The 20,198-nt window shown below is 47.6% G+C and overlaps 7 non-coding genes across 7 annotated transcripts; all 7 read left to right on the top strand.

Moving 5' to 3' along the window:
* Positions 1–1,335: 1,335 nt before the first annotated feature.
* Positions 1,336–1,526, top strand: LOC130351228 (U2 spliceosomal RNA). Its single transcript, XR_008887975.1, has one exon. It is a non-coding gene; the product is annotated as a U2 spliceosomal RNA (small nuclear RNA).
* Positions 1,527–3,607: 2,081 nt separating this feature from the next.
* Positions 3,608–3,798, top strand: LOC130351226 (U2 spliceosomal RNA). The gene has a single exon (XR_008887974.1). It is a non-coding gene; the product is annotated as a U2 spliceosomal RNA (small nuclear RNA).
* Positions 3,799–5,888: 2,090 nt separating this feature from the next.
* On the top strand, positions 5,889–6,079 carry LOC130351225 (U2 spliceosomal RNA). Its single transcript, XR_008887973.1, has one exon. It is a non-coding gene; the product is annotated as a U2 spliceosomal RNA (small nuclear RNA).
* Positions 6,080–8,167: 2,088 nt separating this feature from the next.
* On the top strand, positions 8,168–8,358 carry LOC130351224 (U2 spliceosomal RNA). The gene has a single exon (XR_008887972.1). It is a non-coding gene; the product is annotated as a U2 spliceosomal RNA (small nuclear RNA).
* Positions 8,359–10,456: 2,098 nt separating this feature from the next.
* Positions 10,457–10,647, top strand: LOC130351222 (U2 spliceosomal RNA). The gene has a single exon (XR_008887970.1). It is a non-coding gene; the product is annotated as a U2 spliceosomal RNA (small nuclear RNA).
* A 2,081-nt stretch (positions 10,648–12,728) lies between these two features.
* On the top strand, positions 12,729–12,919 carry LOC130351221 (U2 spliceosomal RNA). Its single transcript, XR_008887969.1, has one exon. It is a non-coding gene; the product is annotated as a U2 spliceosomal RNA (small nuclear RNA).
* Positions 12,920–14,999: 2,080 nt separating this feature from the next.
* On the top strand, positions 15,000–15,190 carry LOC130351220 (U2 spliceosomal RNA). Its single transcript, XR_008887968.1, has one exon. It is a non-coding gene; the product is annotated as a U2 spliceosomal RNA (small nuclear RNA).
* The last annotated feature ends 5,008 nt before the right edge of the window (positions 15,191–20,198 follow it).

Genomic DNA, 20,198 nt, shown 5'->3' with positions numbered 1-20,198 from the left:
CTCCAACATGGACTGACATTCTGGCCTACTTTCAGCCGATGCGACTTGTCTGTCGCTGAACAGTCGCTTTTTATGTATTCAGCACCTATGTATAATGTTGTAAAAATGCTCTAGAAGCTAAAGTCGCAGAAATGTCACACATATTTGGCCTGCAACTTTCTGTGCGACAAATTCAGACAGGAAAAATCCGTATAAATCCTTAGAAAATTATCCCCCAGTGTCTCCATCTGCTGGCGGTATTGAATAAGCATTGCTGCACTGATGGGGTATGCATTAGACGAAAAAAAAGAAGAAAAAGAAGAATAATACGCCCAGAAAAGAGGCGAAAAGGAGAAAAACGTAAAAAAACGTGAAAAAAAAGTAAGAGGAAGAGAAGGGAAAAAAAGGTGGAAATGGGTTTAAAAGTGATTTCGGCGGAGAAATATATATATATATATATATATATATATATATATATATATATGCGCACACACACACATAGATATAAACGTATTCTCCGTTGAGATATTGCAGCCGCTGCTGTGTCCAGGCCCAGGAGCCTTAGCACTGTGCTGTGATGTCACTCAATACCACTGACATCACTAGGTGTAAACAACATCTCTCCTTTGCTGTGTATGTGACTATGGAGCTGTTTGGTGATGTCGTCTATTACGGCCTTCATAGAAGCAACAGGAGATTGTTGCATCCATCTTGAACCCTCAGAACTACAGTGCTATGATGTCACTCACTTCCACAGGCCTTGCAGAGTGTAAACAACAACAACCCAGCTTTGTTGTGTATGTAACCAAAGGGATTTGTGATGTCACCTAGAACCTTCACAGCAGCGACAGCTTTATGAGGAGCATCAGCACTGCTCTGCCTGAGCAGAACCATCACCGCCATAGGTTGTCAAATAACCCGGATTTAACCCACACAGGTAAGTCCAATGGGGTGCAGGCATGTCCTCTATGCTTACAGCTTCCCGTGGGTGTTGGTTTGATACCGTTTGGGGACAGCCAAGGAGGCATCTGCAGGCAACAAAGGTAGGTGTGTGCTTGTGTGTGTGTTTCCTATGCAGATCCTAAGCCCAGTGTCACATGCAAGTAGGAGGAGTAAGAAGGGTTCCTGGCAAATCCGGGTTATGGATTGCATTTAAAAAGGCCCCGTGGGAGTGCAATGGGCCCCTGTCTTGCTGCTTAGCAATAATGGTATGGGTTTAGGTTCTGCTGTGTGTACTGGTGGTTGACTGCCCCCCAGCCCAGAGTGTGCATGGAAAATTGTCTGGCAGCCTCCCTGACAGCAAGCAGTGATAGTGCCCATGAAGGGGACCTTGTTGGGCCCGCCCCTTTCACGGTTATCGCTTCTCGGCCTTTTGGCTAAGATCAAGTGTAGTATCTGTTCTTATCAGTTTAATATCTGATACGTCCCCTATCTGGGGACCATATATTAAATGGATTTTTGAGAACGGGGGCCGATTTCGAAGCTTGCTTCCGTCGCCCTATGCATTGACCCGATATGGCAGTATCTTCGGGTACAGTGCACCACCCCCTTACAGGGTTAAAAAGAAAGATTCCTACTTTCATTGCTACCTGCTTGCTGGCTAGCCAGCTAGCCAGCCCTGTGGGCCTTGCTGCTGCTGCAGCCAAAAAACAAAAGGTGGTGCTGCTGCTGCTTCTGCTGCTTCTGCTTCTGCTTGTGTCTGGCCCCTGTTGGAGCGTCCAGGCACAGGACTTCTGCTGCTGCTGACTAAATGGCCTCCTTAATTGGATCATTTGAGTAGCCAGCACACCTGTGCAGGTAGGGCATGACATGATAGGCAGCTGCCTTGATAGCGGGTGGGTGCTGAATGTTCCTAATTGACAAAATAAGATTAATGCTTATGAAGAAATATAAAATCTCATCCCTTCCCCAATATCGCGCCACACCCCTACCCCTTAATTCCCTGGTTGAACGTGATGGACATATGTCTTTTTTCGACCGTACTAACTATGTAACTATGTAACATAACATGGGGGGGGGGGTCTCCTGGCTGTTCACACAGGTGTGTCATTGCTGTACATTGACCATGCATTGCTTCTGTGGTATTGCAAAGGCAAAGACAAATGCTTCCAGCCATCCATTGCACTAATGGATTGGTCATCAGCTGGCTGTCTATGTCCCGCATCAATATAGACCAAAGTACAGAGGGTTAGGCTATGCTATTGTGCACCTACCTGATGCATCAGAAGGTGCGAGGCCCTTGCTAAATTCTGTGCACAGACTTTGAGATCTATGCTTTAGACTGTATCTAAACCTGCTCCAACATGGACTGACATTCTGGCCTACTTTCAGCCGATGCGACTTGTCTGTCGCTGAACAGTCGCTTTTTATGTATTCAGCACCTATGTATAATGTTGTAAAAATGCTCTAGAAGCTAAAGTCGCAGAAATGTCACACATATTTGGCCTGCAACTTTCTGTGCGACAAATTCAGACAGGAAAAATCAGTATAAATCCTTAGAAAATTATCCCCCAGTGTCTCCATCTGCTGGCGGTATTGAATAAGCATTGCTGCACTGATGGGGTATGCATTAGACGAAAAAAAAGAAGAAAAAGAAGAATAATACGCCCAGAAAAGAGGCGAAAAGGAGAAAAACGTAAAAAAACGTGAAAAAAAAGTAAGAGGAAGAGAAGGGAAAAAAAGGTGGAAATGGGTTTAAAAGTGATTTCGGCGGAGAAATATATATATATATATATATATATATATATATATATATATATATATGCGCACACACACACATAGATATAAACGTATTCTCCGTTGAGATATTGCAGCCGCTGCTGTGTCCAGGCCCAGGAGCCTTAGCACTGTGCTGTGATGTCACTCAATACCACTGACATCACTAGGTGTAAACAACATCTCTCCTTTGCTGTGTATGTGACTATGGAGCTGTTTGGTGATGTCGTCTATTACGGCCTTCATAGAAGCAACAGGAGATTGTTGCATCCATCTTGAACCCTCAGAACTACAGTGCTATGATGTCACTCACTTCCACAGGCCTTGCAGAGTGTAAACAACAACAACCCAGCTTTGTTGTGTATGTAACCAAAGGGATTTGTGATGTCACCTAGAACCTTCACAGCAGCGACAGCTTTATGAGGAGCATCAGCACTGCTCTGCCTGACATCACCGCCATAGGTTGTCAAATAACCCGGATTTAACCCACACAGGTAAGTCCAATGGGGTGCAGGCATGTCCTCTATGCTTACAGCTTCCCGTGGGTGTTGGTTTGATACCGTTTGGGGACAGCCAAGGAGGCATCTGCAGGCAACAAAGGTAGGTGTGTGCTTGTGTGTGTGTTTCCTATGCAGATCCTAAGCCCAGTGTCACATGCAAGTAGGAGGAGTAAGAAGGGTTCCTGGCAAATCCGGGTTATGGATTGCATTTAAAAAGGCCCCGTGGGAGTGCAATGGGCCCCTGTCTTGCTGCTTAGCAATAATGGTATGGGTTTAGGTTCTGCTGTGTGTACTGGTGGTTGACTGCCCCCCAGCCCAGAGTGTGCATGGAAAATTGTCTGGCAGCCTCCCTGACAGCAAGCAGTGATAGTGCCCATGAAGGGGACCTTGTTGGGCCCGCCCCTTTCACGGTTATCGCTTCTCGGCCTTTTGGCTAAGATCAAGTGTAGTATCTGTTCTTATCAGTTTAATATCTGATACGTCCCCTATCTGGGGACCATATATTAAATGGATTTTTGAGAACGGGGGCCGATTTCGAAGCTTGCTTCCGTCGCCCTATGCATTGACCCGATATGGCAGTATCTTCGGGTACAGTGCACCACCCCCTTACAGGGTTAAAAAGAAAGATTCCTACTTTCATTGCTACCTGCTTGCTGGCTAGCCAGCTAGCCAGCCCTGTGGGCCTTGCTGCTGCTGCAGCCAAAAAACAAAAGGTGGTGCTGCTGCTGCTTCTGCTGCTTCTGCTTCTGCTTGTGTCTGGCCCCTGTTGGAGCGTCCAGGCACAGGACTTCTGCTGCTGCTGACTAAATGGCCTCCTTAATTGGATCATTTGAGTAGCCAGCACACCTGTGCAGGTAGGGCATGACATGATAGGCAGCTGCCTTGATAGCGGGTGGGTGCTGAATGTTCCTAATTGACAAAATAAGATTAATGCTTATGAAGAAATATAAAATCTCATCCCTTCCCCAATATCGCGCCACACCCCTACCCCTTAATTCCCTGGTTGAACGTGATGGACATATGTCTTTTTTCGACCGTACTAACTATGTAACTATGTAACATAACATGGGGGGGGGGGGGGGTCTCCTGGCTGTTCACACAGGTGTGTCATTGCTGTACATTGACCATGCATTGCTTCTGTGGTATTGCAAAGGCAAAGACAAATGCTTCCAGCCATCCATTGCACTAATGGATTGGTCATCAGCTGGCTGTCTATGTCCCGCATCAATATAGACCAAAGTACAGAGGGTTAGGCTATGCTATTGTGCACCTACCTGATGCATCAGAAGGTGCGAGGCCCTTGCTAAATTCTGTGCACAGACTTTGAGATCTATGCTTTAGACTGTATCTAAACCTGCTCCAACATGGACTGACATTCTGGCCTACTTTCAGCCGATGCGACTTGTCTGTCGCTGAACAGTCGCTTTTTATGTATTCAGCACCTATGTATAATGTTGTAAAAATGCTCTAGAAGCTAAAGTCGCAGAAATGTCACACATATTTGGCCTGCAACTTTCTGTGCGACAAATTCAGACAGGAAAAATCAGTATAAATCCTTAGAAAATTATCCCCCAGTGTCTCCATCTGCTGGCGGTATTGAATAAGCATTGCTGCACTGATGGGGTATGCATTAGACGAAAAAAAAGAAGAAAAAGAAGAATAATACGCCCAGAAAAGAGGCGAAAAGGAGAAAAACGTAAAAAAACGTGAAAAAAAAGTAAGAGGAAGAGAAGGGAAAAAAAGGTGGAAATGGGTTTAAAAGTGATTTCGGCGGAGAAATATATATATATATATATATATATATATATATATATATATATATGCGCACACACACACATAGATATAAACGTATTCTCCGTTGAGATATTGCAGCCGCTGCTGTGTCCAGGCCCAGGAGCCTTAGCACTGTGCTGTGATGTCACTCAATACCACTGACATCACTAGGTGTAAACAACATCTCTCCTTTGCTGTGTATGTGACTATGGAGCTGTTTGGTGATGTCGTCTATTACGGCCTTCATAGAAGCAACAGGAGATTGTTGCATCCATCTTGAACCCTCAGAACTACAGTGCTATGATGTCACTCACTTCCACAGGCCTTGCAGAGTGTAAACAACAACAACCCAGCTTTGTTGTGTATGTAACCAAAGGGATTTGTGATGTCACCTAGAACCTTCACAGCAGCGACAGCTTTATGAGGAGCATCAGCACTGCTCTGCCTGAGCAGAACCATCACCGCCATAGGTTGTCAAATAACCCGGATTTAACCCACACAGGTAAGTCCAATGGGGTGCAGGCATGTCCTCTATGCTTACAGCTTCCCGTGGGTGTTGGTTTGATACCGTTTGGGGACAGCCAAGGAGGCATCTGCAGGCAACAAAGGTAGGTGTGTGCTTGTGTGTGTGTTTCCTATGCAGATCCTAAGCCCAGTGTCACATGCAAGTAGGAGGAGTAAGAAGGGTTCCTGGCAAATCCGGGTTATGGATTGCATTTAAAAAGGCCCCGTGGGAGTGCAATGGGCCCCTGTCTTGCTGCTTAGCAATAATGGTATGGGTTTAGGTTCTGCTGTGTGTACTGGTGGTTGACTGCCCCCCAGCCCAGAGTGTGCATGGAAAATTGTCTGGCAGCCTCCCTGACAGCAAGCAGTGATAGTGCCCATGAAGGGGACCTTGTTGGGCCCGCCCCTTTCACGGTTATCGCTTCTCGGCCTTTTGGCTAAGATCAAGTGTAGTATCTGTTCTTATCAGTTTAATATCTGATACGTCCCCTATCTGGGGACCATATATTAAATGGATTTTTGAGAACGGGGGCCGATTTCGAAGCTTGCTTCCGTCGCCCTATGCATTGACCCGATATGGCAGTATCTTCGGGTACAGTGCACCACCCCCTTACAGGGTTAAAAAGAAAGATTCCTACTTTCATTGCTACCTGCTTGCTGGCTAGCCAGCTAGCCAGCCCTGTGGGCCTTGCTGCTGCTGCAGCCAAAAAACAAAAGGTGGTGCTGCTGCTGCTTCTGCTGCTTCTGCTTCTGCTTGTGTCTGGCCCCTGTTGGAGCGTCCAGGCACAGGACTTCTAGCTGCTGCTGACTAAATGGCCTCCTTAATTGGATCATTTGAGTAGCCAGCACACCTGTGCAGGTAGGGCATGACATGATAGGCAGCTGCCTTGATAGCGGGTGGGTGCTGAATGTTCCTAATTGACAAAATAAGATTAATGCTTATGAAGAAATATAAAATCTCATCCCTTCCCCAATATCGCGCCACACCCCTACCCCTTAATTCCCTGGTTGAACGTGATGGACATATGTCTTTTTTCGACCGTACTAACTATGTAACTATGTAACATAACATGGGGGGGGGGGGTCTCCTGGCTGTTCACACAGGTGTGTCATTGCTGTACATTGACCATGCATTGCTTCTGTGGTATTGCAAAGGCAAAGACAAATGCTTCCAGCCATCCATTGCACTAATGGATTGGTCATCAGCTGGCTGTCTATGTCCCGCATCAATATAGACCAAAGTACAGAGGGTTAGGCTATGCTATTGTGCACCTACCTGATGCATCAGAAGGTGCGAGGCCCTTGCTAAATTCTGTGCACAGACTTTGAGATCTATGCTTTAGACTGTATCTAAACCTGCTCCAACATGGACTGACATTCTGGCCTACTTTCAGCCGATGCGACTTGTCTGTCGCTGAACAGTCGCTTTTTATGTATTCAGCACCTATGTATAATGTTGTAAAAATGCTCTAGAAGCTAAAGTCGCAGAAATGTCACACATATTTGGCCTGCAACTTTCTGTGCGACAAATTCAGACAGGAAAAATCAGTATAAATCCTTAGAAAATTATCCCCCAGTGTCTCCATCTGCTGGCGGTATTGAATAAGCATTGCTGCACTGATGGGGTATGCATTAGACGAAAAAAAAGAAGAAAAAGAAGAATAATACGCCCAGAAAAGAGGCGAAAAGGAGAAAAACGTAAAAAAACGTGAAAAAAAAGTAAGAGGAAGAGAAGGGAAAAAAAGGTGGAAATGGGTTTAAAAGTGATTTCGGCGGAGAAATATATATATATATATATATATATATATATATATATATATATACGCGCACACACACACATATATATAAACGTATTCTCCGTTGAGATATTGCAGCCGCTGCTGTGTCCAGGCCCAGGAGCCTTAGCACTGTGCTGTGATGTCACTCAATACCACTGACATCACTAGGTGTAAACAACATCTCTCCTTTGCTGTGTATGTGACTATGGAGCTGTTTGGTGATGTTGTCTATTACGGCCTTCATAGAAGCAACAGGAGATTGTTGCATCCATCTTGAACCCTCAGAACTACAGTGCTATGATGTCACTCACTTCCACAGGCCTTGCAGAGTGTAAACAACAACAACCCAGCTTTGTTGTGTATGTAACCAAAGGGATTTGTGATGTCACCTAGAACCTTCACAGCAGCGACAGCTTTATGAGGAGCATCAGCACTGCTCTGCCTGAGCAGAACCATCACCGCCATAGGTTGTCAAATAACCCGGATTTAACCCACACAGGTAAGTCCAATGGGGTGCAGGCATGTCCTCTATGCTTACAGCTTCCCGTGGGTGTTGGTTTGATACCGTTTGGGGACAGCCAAGGAGGCATCTGCAGGCAACAAAGGTAGGTGTGTGCTTGTGTGTGTGTTTCCTATGCAGATCCTAAGCCCAGTGTCACATGCAAGTAGGAGGAGTAAGAAGGGTTCCTGGCAAATCCGGGTTATGGATTGCATTTAAAAAGGCCCCGTGGGAGTGCAATGGGCCCCTGTCTTGCTGCTTAGCAATAATGGTATGGGTTTAGGTTCTGCTGTGTGTACTGGTGGTTGACTGCCCCCCAGCCCAGAGTGTGCATGGAAAATTGTCTGGCAGCCTCCCTGACAGCAAGCAGTGATAGTGCCCATGAAGGGGACCTTGTTGGGCCCGCCCCTTTCACGGTTATCGCTTCTCGGCCTTTTGGCTAAGATCAAGTGTAGTATCTGTTCTTATCAGTTTAATATCTGATACGTCCCCTATCTGGGGACCATATATTAAATGGATTTTTGAGAACGGGGGCCGATTTCGAAGCTTGCTTCCGTCGCCCTATGCATTGACCCGATATGGCAGTATCTTCGGGTACAGTGCACCACCCCCTTACAGGGTTAAAAAGAAAGATTCCTACTTTCATTGCTACCTGCTTGCTGGCTAGCCAGCTAGCCAGCCCTGTGGGCCTTGCTGCTGCTGCAGCCAAAAAACAAAAGGTGGTGCTGCTGCTGCTTCTGCTGCTTCTGCTTCTGCTTGTGTCTGGCCCCTGTTGGAGCGTCCAGGCACAGGACTTCTGCTGCTGCTGACTAAATGGCCTCCTTAATTGGATCATTTGAGTAGCCAGCACACCTGTGCAGGTAGGGCATGACATGATAGGCAGCTGCCTTGATAGCGGGTGGGTGCTGAATGTTCCTAATTGACAAAATAAGATTAATGCTTATGAAGAAATATAAAATCTCATCCCTTCCCCAATATCGCGCCACACCCCTACCCCTTAATTCCCTGGTTGAACGTGATGGACATATGTCTTTTTTCGACCGTACTAACTATGTAACTATGTAACATAACATGGGGGGGGGGGTCTCCTGGCTGTTCACACAGGTGTGTCATTGCTGTACATTGACCATGCATTGCTTCTGTGGTATTGCAAAGGCAAAGACAAATGCTTCCAGCCATCCATTGCACTAATGGATTGGTCATCAGCTGGCTGTCTATGTCCCGCATCAATATAGACCAAAGTACAGAGGGTTAGGCTATGCTATTGTGCACCTACCTGATGCATCAGAAGGTGCGAGGCCCTTGCTAAATTCTGTGCACAGACTTTGAGATCTATGCTTTAGACTGTATCTAAACCTGCTCCAACATGGACTGACATTCTGGCCTACTTTCAGCCGATGCGACTTGTCTGTCGCTGAACAGTCGCTTTTTATGTATTCAGCACCTATGTATAATGTTGTAAAAATGCTCTAGAAGCTAAAGTCGCAGAAATGTCACACATATTTGGCCTGCAACTTTCTGTGCGACAAATTCAGACAGGAAAAATCAGTATAAATCCTTAGAAAATTATCCCCCAGTGTCTCCATCTGCTGGCGGTATTGAATAAGCATTGCTGCACTGATGGGGTATGCATTAGACGAAAAAAAAGAAGAAAAAGAAGAATAATACGCCCAGAAAAGAGGCGAAAAGGAGAAAACGTAAAAAAACGTGAAAAAAAAGTAAGAGGAAGAGAAGGGAAAAAAAGGTGGAAATGGGTTTAAAAGTGATTTCGGCGGAGAATATATATATATATATATATATATATATATATATATATATATATATATATATATATATGCGCACACACACACATAGATATAAACGTATTCTCCGTTGAGATATTGCAGCCGCTGCTGTGTCCAGGCCCAGGAGCCTTAGCACTGTGCTGTGATGTCACTCAATACCACTGACATCACTAGGTGTAAACAACATCTCTCCTTTGCTGTGTATGTGACTATGGAGCTGTTTGGTGATGTCGTCTATTACGGCCTTCATAGAAGCAACAGGAGATTGTTGCATCCATCTTGAACCCTCAGAACTACAGTGCTATGATGTCACTCACTTCCACAGGCCTTGCAGAGTGTAAACAACAACAACCCAGCTTTGTTGTGTATGTAACCAAAGGGATTTGTGATGTCACCTAGAACCTTCACAGCAGCGACAGCTTTATGAGGAGCATCAGCACTGCTCTGCCTGAGCAGAACCATCACCGCCATAGGTTGTCAAATAACCCGGATTTAACCCACACAGGTAAGTCCAATGGGGTGCAGGCATGTCCTCTATGCTTACAGCTTCCCGTGGGTGTTGGTTTGATACCGTTTGGGGACAGCCAAGGAGGCATCTGCAGGCAACAAAGGTAGGTGTGTGCTTGTGTGTGTGTTTCCTATGCAGATCCTAAGCCCAGTGTCACATGCAAGTAGGAGGAGTAAGAAGGGTTCCTGGCAAATCCGGGTTATGGATTGCATTTAAAAAGGCCCCGTGGGAGTGCAATGGGCCCTTGTCTTGCTGCTTAGCAATAATGGTATGGGTTTAGGTTCTGCTGTGTGTACTGGTGGTTGACTGCCCCCCAGCCCAGAGTGTGCATGGAAAATTGTCTGGCAGCCTCCCTGACAGCAAGCAGTGATAGTGCCCATGAAGGGGACCTTGTTGGGCCCGCCCCTTTCACGGTTATCGCTTCTCGGCCTTTTGGCTAAGATCAAGTGTAGTATCTGTTCTTATCAGTTTAATATCTGATACGTCCCCTATCTGGGGACCATATATTAAATGGATTTTTGAGAACGGGGGCCGATTTCGAAGCTTGCTTCCGTCGCCCTATGCATTGACCCGATATGGCAGTATCTTCGGGTACAGTGCACCACCCCCTTACAGGGTTAAAAAGAAAGATTCCTACTTTCATTGCTACCTGCTTGCTGGCTAGCCAGCTAGCCAGCCCTGTGGGCCTTGCTGCTGCTGCAGCCAAAAAACAAAAGGTGGTGCTGCTGCTGCTTCTGCTGCTTCTGCTTCTGCTTGTGTCTGGCCCCTGTTGGAGCGTCCAGGCACAGGACTTCTGCTGCTGCTGACTAAATGGCCTCCTTAATTGGATCATTTGAGTAGCCAGCACACCTGTGCAGGTAGGGCATGACATGATAGGCAGCTGCCTTGATAGCGGGTGGGTGCTGAATGTTCCTAATTGACAAAATAAGATTAATGCTTATGAAGAAATATAAAATCTCATCCCTTCCCCAATATCGCGCCACACCCCTACCCCTTAATTCCCTGGTTGAACGTGATGGACATATGTCTTTTTTCGACCGTACTAACTATGTAACTATGTAACATAACATGGGGGGGGGGTCTCCTGGCTGTTCACACAGGTGTGTCATTGCTGTACATTGACCATGCATTGCTTCTGTGGTATTGCAAAGGCAAAGACAAATGCTTCCAGCCATCCATTGCACTAATGGATTGGTCATCAGCTGGCTGTCTATGTCCCGCATCAATATAGACCAAAGTACAGAGGGTTAGGCTATGCTATTGTGCACCTACCTGATGCATCAGAAGGTGCGAGGCCCTTGCTAAATTCTGTGCACAGACTTTGAGATCTATGCTTTAGACTGTATCTAAACCTGCTCCAACATGGACTGACATTCTGGCCTACTTTCAGCCGATGCGACTTGTCTGTCGCTGAACAGTCGCTTTTTATGTATTCAGCACCTATGTATAATGTTGTAAAAATGCTCTAGAAGCTAAAGTCGCAGAAATGTCACACATATTTGGCCTGCAACTTTCTGTGCGACAAATTCAGACAGGAAAAATCAGTATAAATCCTTAGAAAATTATCCCCCAGTGTCTCCATCTGCTGGCGGTATTGAATAAGCATTGCTGCACTGATGGGGTATGCATTAGACGAAAAAAAAGAAGAAAAAGAAGAATAATACGCCCAGAAAAGAGGCGAAAAGGAGAAAAACGTAAAAAAACGTGAAAAAAAAGTAAGAGGAAGAGAAGGGAAAAAAAGGTGGAAATGGGTTTAAAAGTGATTTCGGCGGAGAAATATATATATATATATATATATATATATATATATATATATGCGCACACACACACATAGATATAAACGTATTCTCCGTTGAGATATTGCAGCCGCTGCTGTGTCCAGGCCCAGGAGCCTTAGCACTGTGCTGTGATGTCACTCAATACCACTGACATCACTAGGTGTAAACAACATCTCTCCTTTGCTGTGTATGTGACTATGGAGCTGTTTGGTGATGTCGTCTATTACGGCCTTCATAGAAGCAACAGGAGATTGTTGCATCCATCTTGAACCCTCAGAACTACAGTGCTATGATGTCACTCACTTCCACAGGCCTTGCAGAGTGTAAACAACAACAACCCAGCTTTGTTGTGTATGTAACCAAAGGGATTTGTGATGTCACCTAGAACCTTCACAGCAGCGACAGCTTTATGAGGAGCATCAGCACTGCTCTGCCTGAGCAGAACCATCACCGCCATAGGTTGTCAAATAACCCGGATTTAACCCACACAGGTAAGTCCAATGGGGTGCAGGCATGTCCTCTATGCTTACAGCTTCCCGTGGGTGTTGGTTTGATACCGTTTGGGGACAGCCAAGGAGGCATCTGCAGGCAACAAAGGTAGGTGTGTGCTTGTGTGTGTGTTTCCTATGCAGATCCTAAGCCCAGTGTCACATGCAAGTAGGAGGAGTAAGAAGGGTTCCTGGCAAATCCGGGTTATGGATTGCATTTAAAAAGGCCCCGTGGGAGTGCAATGGGCCCCTGTCTTGCTGCTTAGCAATAATGGTATGGGTTTAGGTTCTGCTGTGTGTACTGGTGGTTGACTGCCCCCCAGCCCAGAGTGTGCATGGAAAATTGTCTGGCAGCCTCCCTGACAGCAAGCAGTGATAGTGCCCATGAAGGGGACCTTGTTGGGCCCGCCCCTTTCACGGTTATCGCTTCTCGGCCTTTTGGCTAAGATCAAGTGTAGTATCTGTTCTTATCAGTTTAATATCTGATACGTCCCCTATCTGGGGACCATATATTAAATGGATTTTTGAGAACGGGGGCCGATTTCGAAGCTTGCTTCCGTCGCCCTATGCATTGACCCGATATGGCAGTATCTTCGGGTACAGTGCACCACCCCCTTACAGGGTTAAAAAGAAAGATTCCTACTTTCATTGCTACCTGCTTGCTGGCTAGCCAGCTAGCCAGCCCTGTGGGCCTTGCTGCTGCTGCAGCCAAAAAACAAAAGGTGGTGCTGCTGCTGCTTCTGCTGCTTCTGCTTCTGCTTGTGTCTGGCCCCTGTTGGAGCGTCCAGGCACAGGACTTCTGCTGCTGCTGACTAAATGGCCTCCTTAATTGGATCATTTGAGTAGCCAGCACACCTGTGCAGGTAGGGCATGACATGATAGGCAGCTGCCTTGATAGCGGGTGGGTGCTGAATGTTCCTAATTGACAAAATAAGATTAATGCTTATGAAGAAATATAAAATCTCATCCCTTCCCCAATATCGCGCCACACCCCTACCCCTTAATTCCCTGGTTGAACGTGATGGACATATGTCTTTTTTCGACCGTACTAACTATGTAACTATGTAACATAACATGGGGGGGGGGGGTCTCCTGGCTGTTCACACAGGTGTGTCATTGCTGTACATTGACCATGCATTGCTTCTGTGGTATTGCAAAGGCAAAGACAAATGCTTCCAGCCATCCATTGCACTAATGGATTGGTCATCAGCTGGCTGTCTATGTCCCGCATCAATATAGACCAAAGTACAGAGGGTTAGGCTATGCTATTGTGCACCTACCTGATGCATCAGAAGGTGCGAGGCCCTTGCTAAATTCTGTGCACAGACTTTGAGATCTATGCTTTAGACTGTATCTAAACCTGCTCCAACATGGACTGACATTCTGGCCTACTTTCAGCCGATGCGACTTGTCTGTCGCTGAACAGTCGCTTTTTATGTATTCAGCACCTATGTATAATGTTGTAAAAATGCTCTAGAAGCTAAAGTCGCAGAAATGTCACACATATTTGGCCTGCAACTTTCTGTGCGACAAATTCAGACAGGAAAAATCAGTATAAATCCTTAGAAAATTATCCCCCAGTGTCTCCATCTGCTGGCGGTATTGAATAAGCATTGCTGCACTGATGGGGTATGCATTAGACAAAAAAAAGAAGAAAAAGAAGAATAATACGCCCAGAAAAGAGGCGAAAAGGAGAAAAACGTAAAAAAACGTGAAAAAAAAGTAAGAGGAAGAGAAGGGAAAAAAAGGTGGAAATGGGTTTAAAAGTGATTTCGGCGGAGAAATATATATATATATATATATATATATATATATATATATGCGCACACACACACATAGATATAAACGTATTCTCCGTTGAGATATTGCAGCCGCTGCTGTGTCCAGGCCCAGGAGCCTTAGCACTGTGCTGTGATGTCACTCAATACCACTGACATCACTAGGTGTAAACAACATCTCTCCTTTGCTGTGTATGTGACTATGGAGCTGTTTGGTGATGTCGTCTATTACGGCCTTCATAGAAGCAACAGGAGATTGTTGCATCCATCTTGAACCCTCAGAACTACAGTGCTATGATGTCACTCACTTCCACAGGCCTTGCAGAGTGTAAACAACAACAACCCAGCTTTGTTGTGTATGTAACCAAAGGGATTTGTGATGTCACCTAGAACCTTCACAGCAGCGACAGCTTTATGAGGAGCATCAGCACTGCTCTGCCTGAGCAGAACCATCACCGCCATAGGTTGTCAAATAACCCGGATTTAACCCACACAGGTAAGTCCAATGGGGTGCAGGCATGTCCTCTATGCTTACAGCTTCCCGTGGGTGTTGGTTTGATACCGTTTGGGGACAGCCAAGGAGGCATCTGCAGGCAACAAAGGTAGGTGTGTGCTTGTGTGTGTGTTTCCTATGCAGATCCTAAGCCCAGTGTCACATGCAAGTAGGAGGAGTAAGAAGGGTTCCTGGCAAATCCGGGTTATGGATTGCATTTAAAAAGGCCCCGTGGGAGTGCAATGGGCCCCTGTCTTGCTGCTTAGCAATAATGGTATGGGTTTAGGTTCTGCTGTGTGTACTGGTGGTTGACTGCCCCCCAGCCCAGAGTGTGCATGGAAAATTGTCTGGCAGCCTCCCTGACAGCAAGCAGTGATAGTGCCCATGAAGGGGACCTTGTTGGGCCCGCCCCTTTCACGGTTATCGCTTCTCGGCCTTTTGGCTAAGATCAAGTGTAGTATCTGTTCTTATCAGTTTAATATCTGATACGTCCCCTATCTGGGGACCATATATTAAATGGATTTTTGAGAACGGGGGCCGATTTCGAAGCTTGCTTCCGTCGCCCTATGCATTGACCCGATATGGCAGTATCTTCGGGTACAGTGCACCACCCCCTTACAGGGTTAAAAAGAAAGATTCCTACTTTCATTGCTACCTGCTTGCTGGCTAGCCAGCTAGCCAGCCCTGTGGGCCTTGCTGCTGCTGCAGCCAAAAAACAAAAGGTGGTGCTGCTGCTGCTTCTGCTGCTTCTGCTTCTGCTTGTGTCTGGCCCCTGTTGGAGCGTCCAGGCACAGGACTTCTGCTGCTGCTGACTAAATGGCCTCCTTAATTGGATCATTTGAGTAGCCAGCACACCTGTGCAGGTAGGGCATGACATGATAGGCAGCTGCCTTGATAGCGGGTGGGTGCTGAATGTTCCTAATTGACAAAATAAGATTAATGCTTATGAAGAAATATAAAATCTCATCCCTTCCCCAATATCGCGCCACACCCCTACCCCTTAATTCCCTGGTTGAACGTGATGGACATATGTCTTTTTTCGACCGTACTAACTATGTAACTATGTAACATAACATGGGGGGGGGGGTCTCCTGGCTGTTCACACAGGTGTGTCATTGCTGTACATTGACCATGCATTGCTTCTGTGGTATTGCAAAGGCAAAGACAAATGCTTCCAGCCATCCATTGCACTAATGGATTGGTCATCAGCTGGCTGTCTATGTCCCGCATCAATATAGACCAAAGTACAGAGGGTTAGGCTATGCTATTGTGCACCTACCTGATGCATCAGAAGGTGCGAGGCCCTTGCTAAATTCTGTGCACAGACTTTGAGATCTATGCTTTAGACTGTATCTAAACCTGCTCCAACATGGACTGACATTCTGGCCTACTTTCAGCCGATGCGACTTGTCTGTCGCTGAACAGTCGCTTTTTATGTATTCAGCACCTATGTATAATGTTGTAAAAATGCTCTAGAAGCTAAAGTCGCAGAAATGTCACACATATTTGGCCTGCAACTTTCTGTGCGACAAATTCAGACAGGAAAAATCTGTATAAATCCTTAGAAAATTATCCCCCAGTGTCTCCATCTGCTGGCGGTATTGAATAAGCATTGCTGCACTGATGGGGTATGCATTAGACGAAAAAAAAGAAGAAAAAGAAGAATAATACGCCCAGAAAAGAGGCGAAAAGGAGAAAAACGTAAAAAAATGTGAAAAAAAAGTAAGAGGAAGAGAAGGGAAAAAAAGGTGGAAATGGGTTTAAAAGTGATTTCGGCGGAGAAATATATATATATATATATATATATATATATATATATATATGCGCACACACACACATAGATATAAACGTATTCTCCGTTGAGATATTGCAGCCGCTGCTGTGTCCAGGCCCAGGAGCCTTAGCACTGTGCTGTGATGTCACTCAATACCACTGACATCACTAGGTGTAAACAACATCTCTCCTTTGCTGTGTATGTGACTATGGAGCTGTTTGGTGATGTCGTCTATTACGGCCTTCATAGAAGCAACAGGAGATTGTTGCATCCATCTTGAACCCTCAGAACTACAGTGCTATGATGTCACTCACTTCCACAGGCCTTGCAGAGTGTAAACAACAACAACCCAGCTGTCACGATTCCGGCTGGCTGGTAGTGGATCCTCTGTGTCAGCGAGGGATTGGCGGGGACCGTGCTAGTGGACCGGTTCTAAGAGGCTACTGGTTTTCACCAGAGCCCGCCGCAAAGCGGGATGGTCTTGCTGCGGCAGTAGCAACCAGGTCGTATCCACTAGCAACGGCTCTACCTCGCTGACTGCTGAGAAGGCGTGGGACAGAAGGACTAGGCAGAGGCAAGGTCAGACGTAGCAGAAGGTCGGGGGCAGGCGGCAAGGTTCGTAGTCAGGATGGGTAGCAGAAGTTCAGGACACAGGCTTTGGACACACTAAACGCTTTCACTGGCACAAGGCAACAAGATCCGGCAAGGGAGTGCAAGGGAGGAGACTAGATAAAGGCAGGGAGCAGGTGGGAGCCAATTAAGCTAATTGGGCCAGGCACCAATCATTGGTGCACTGGCCCTTTAAGTCTCAGAGAGCTGGCGCGCGCGCGCCCTAGAGAGCGGAGCCGCGCGCGCCAGCACAAGACAGCAGGGGACCGGGACGGGTAAGTGACCTGGGATGCGATTCGCGAGCGGGCGCGTCCCGCTGTGCGAATCGCATCCCCAACGGCCAAAACAGTGCAGCGCTCCCGGTCAGCGGGACTGACCGGGGCGCTGCAGGGAGAAAGACGCCGTGAGCGCTCCGGGGAGGAGCGGGGACCCGGAGCGCTAGGCGTAACAGTACCCCCCCCCTTAGGTCTCCCCTTCTCTTTGTCCGGTAACTGCCTCCCCTGGGATGAGGACACCGGGAAAGAATGGAGGGTTTCCTCAACGGCAGGCAGTACAGCAGGAGTGGGAATGGGGAGGGAGGGCAGAGGGCGAGGCCTGGCACGGGGCAGTGTGACACCAGGACGGGGGCCATGGGGAGGCACAGAGGCTTGCCTGATGGGACTGGGAGGGGGGGAGAGGCACTTCCTGTGGCAGGCAGAGTCCCAGTTCCTGATCTCCCCGGTGGTCCAATCAATGGTGGGGGAATGAAGCCGGAGCCAAGGCAGACCGAGGAGGACCTCAGAGGTACAGTTGGGGAGAATGCAGAACTCAATCCTTTCGTGGTGGGGTCCGATAGACATCAGGAGGGGTTCTGTGCGGTAACGCACGGTGCAGTCCAATCTGGCTCCGTTGACCGCGGAAATGTAGAGCGGTTTGACGAGACGGGTCACCGGGATGCAGAATCTATTAACAAAGGACTCCGACATAAAATTCCCGGAGGCACCAGAGTCCAAGCAGGCCACGGCTGAGAGGGAGGAGTTGGTTGTAGGAGAAATCCGCACGGGCACCGTGAGACGTGGAGAAGAAGACTTAGAACCAAAAGATGCAACACCCACGTGAGCTGGGTGCGTGCGTGCGTTTCCCAGGCGTGGAGGACGGATAGGGCAATCCACCAAGAAATGTTCAGTACTGGCACAGTACAGACAGAGATTTTCTTCTCTACGGCGATTCCTCTCTTCCTGGGTCAGGCGAGACCGATCCACTTGCATGGCCTCCTCGGCGGGAGGCCCAGGCGAAGACTGCAAAGGATGCTGTGGGAGAGGTGCCCAGAGATCAAAGTCTTTTTCCTGGCGGAGCTCTTGGTGTCGTTCAGAAAAACGCATGTCAATGCGGGTAGCCAAATGGATGAGTTCTTGGAGGTTGGCAGGAATCTCTCGTGCGGCCAGCACATCCTTGATGCGACTGGATAGGCCTTTTTTAAAGGTCGCGCAGAGAGCCTCATTATTCCAGGATAGTTCAGAAGCAAAAGTACGGAATTGTATGGCGTACTCGCCAACGGAAGAATTACCCTGGACCAGGTTCAGCAAGGCAGTCTCAGCAGAAGAGGCTCGGGCAGGTTCCTCAAAGACACTTCGGACTTCAGCAAAGAAGGACTGGACTGTGGCTGTGGCAGGATCATTGCGGTCCCAGAGCGGTGTGGCCCAAGACAAGGCCTTTCCTGAAAGAAGGCTCACTACGAACGCCACCTTAGACCGTTCTGTAGGAAACAAGTCTGACAACATCTCCATATGCAGGGAACACTGAGACAAAAATCCACGGCAGAGTCTGGAGTCCCCATCAAATTTGTCCGGCAGGGACAAGCGGAGGTTAGGAGCGGCCACTCGCTGCGGAGGAGGTGCAGGAGCTGGCGGAGGAGATGGTTGCTGCTGTAGCAGAGGCAGAATTTGCTGTAACATGGCGGTCAACTGCGACAGCTGCTGTCCTTGTTGGGCAATCTGCTGCGATTGCTGAGCGACCACCGTGGGAAGATCAGCGAGACTAGGCAGCGGCACCTCAGCGGGATCCATGGCCGGATCTACTGTCACGATTCCGGCTGGCTGGTAGTGGATCCTCTGTGTCAGCGAGGGATTGGCGGGGACCGTGCTAGTGGACCGGTTCTAAGAGGCTACTGGTTTTCACCAGAGCCCGCCGCAAAGCGGGATGGTCTTGCTGCGGCAGTAGCAACCAGGTCGTATCCACTAGCAACGGCTCTACCTCGCTGACTGCTGAGAAGGCGTGGGACAGAAGGACTAGGCAGAGGCAAGGTCAGACGTAGCAGAAGGTCGGGGGCAGGCGGCAAGGTTCGTAGTCAGGATGGGTAGCAGAAGTTCAGGACACAGGCTTTGGACACACTAAACGCTTTCACTGGCACAAGGCAACAAGATCCGGCAAGGGAGTGCAAGGGAGGAGACTAGATAAAGGCAGGGATATATATATATATATATGCGCACACACACACATAGATATAAACGTATTCTCCGTTGAGATATTGCAGCCGCTGCTGTGTCCAGGCCCAGGAGCCTTAGCACTGTGCTGTGATGTCACTCAATACCACTGACATCACTAGGTGTAAACAACATCTCTCCTTTGCTGTGTATGTGACTATGGAGCTGTTTGGTGATGTCGTCTATTACGGCCTTCATAGAAGCAACAGGAGATTGTTGCATCCATCTTGAACCCTCAGAACTACAGTGCTATGATGTCACTCACTTCCACAGGCCTTGCAGAGTGTAAACAATAACAACCCAGCTTTGTTGTGTATGTAACCAAAGGGATTTGTGATGTCACCTAGAACCTTCACAGCAGCGACAGCTTTATGAGGAGCATCAGCACTGCTCTGCCTGAGCAGAACCATCACCGCCATAGGTTGTCAAATAACCCGGATTTAACCCACACAGGTAAGTCCAATGGGGTGCAGGCATGTCCTCTATGCTTACAGCTTCCCGTGGGTGTTGGTTTGATACCGTTTGGGGACAGCCAAGGAGGCATCTGCAGGCAACAAAGGTAGGTGTGTGCTTGTGTGTGTGTTTCCTATGCAGATCCTAAGCCCAGTGTCACATGCAAGTAGGAGGAGTAAGAAGGGTTCCTGGCAAATCCGGGTTATGGATTGCATTTAAAAAGGCCCCGTGGGAGTGCAATGGGCCCCTGTCTTGCTGCTTAGCAATAATGGTATGGGTTTAGGTTCTGCTGTGTGTACTGGTGGTTGACTGCCCCCCAGCCC

The sequence above is a fragment of the Hyla sarda genome, unplaced genomic scaffold (genome assembly GCF_029499605.1).
Source record: "Hyla sarda isolate aHylSar1 unplaced genomic scaffold, aHylSar1.hap1 scaffold_964, whole genome shotgun sequence".
Lineage (NCBI taxonomy): Eukaryota > Metazoa > Chordata > Amphibia > Anura > Hylidae > Hyla > Hyla sarda.
This window is presented reverse-complemented; position numbering and strand designations above follow the sequence as displayed.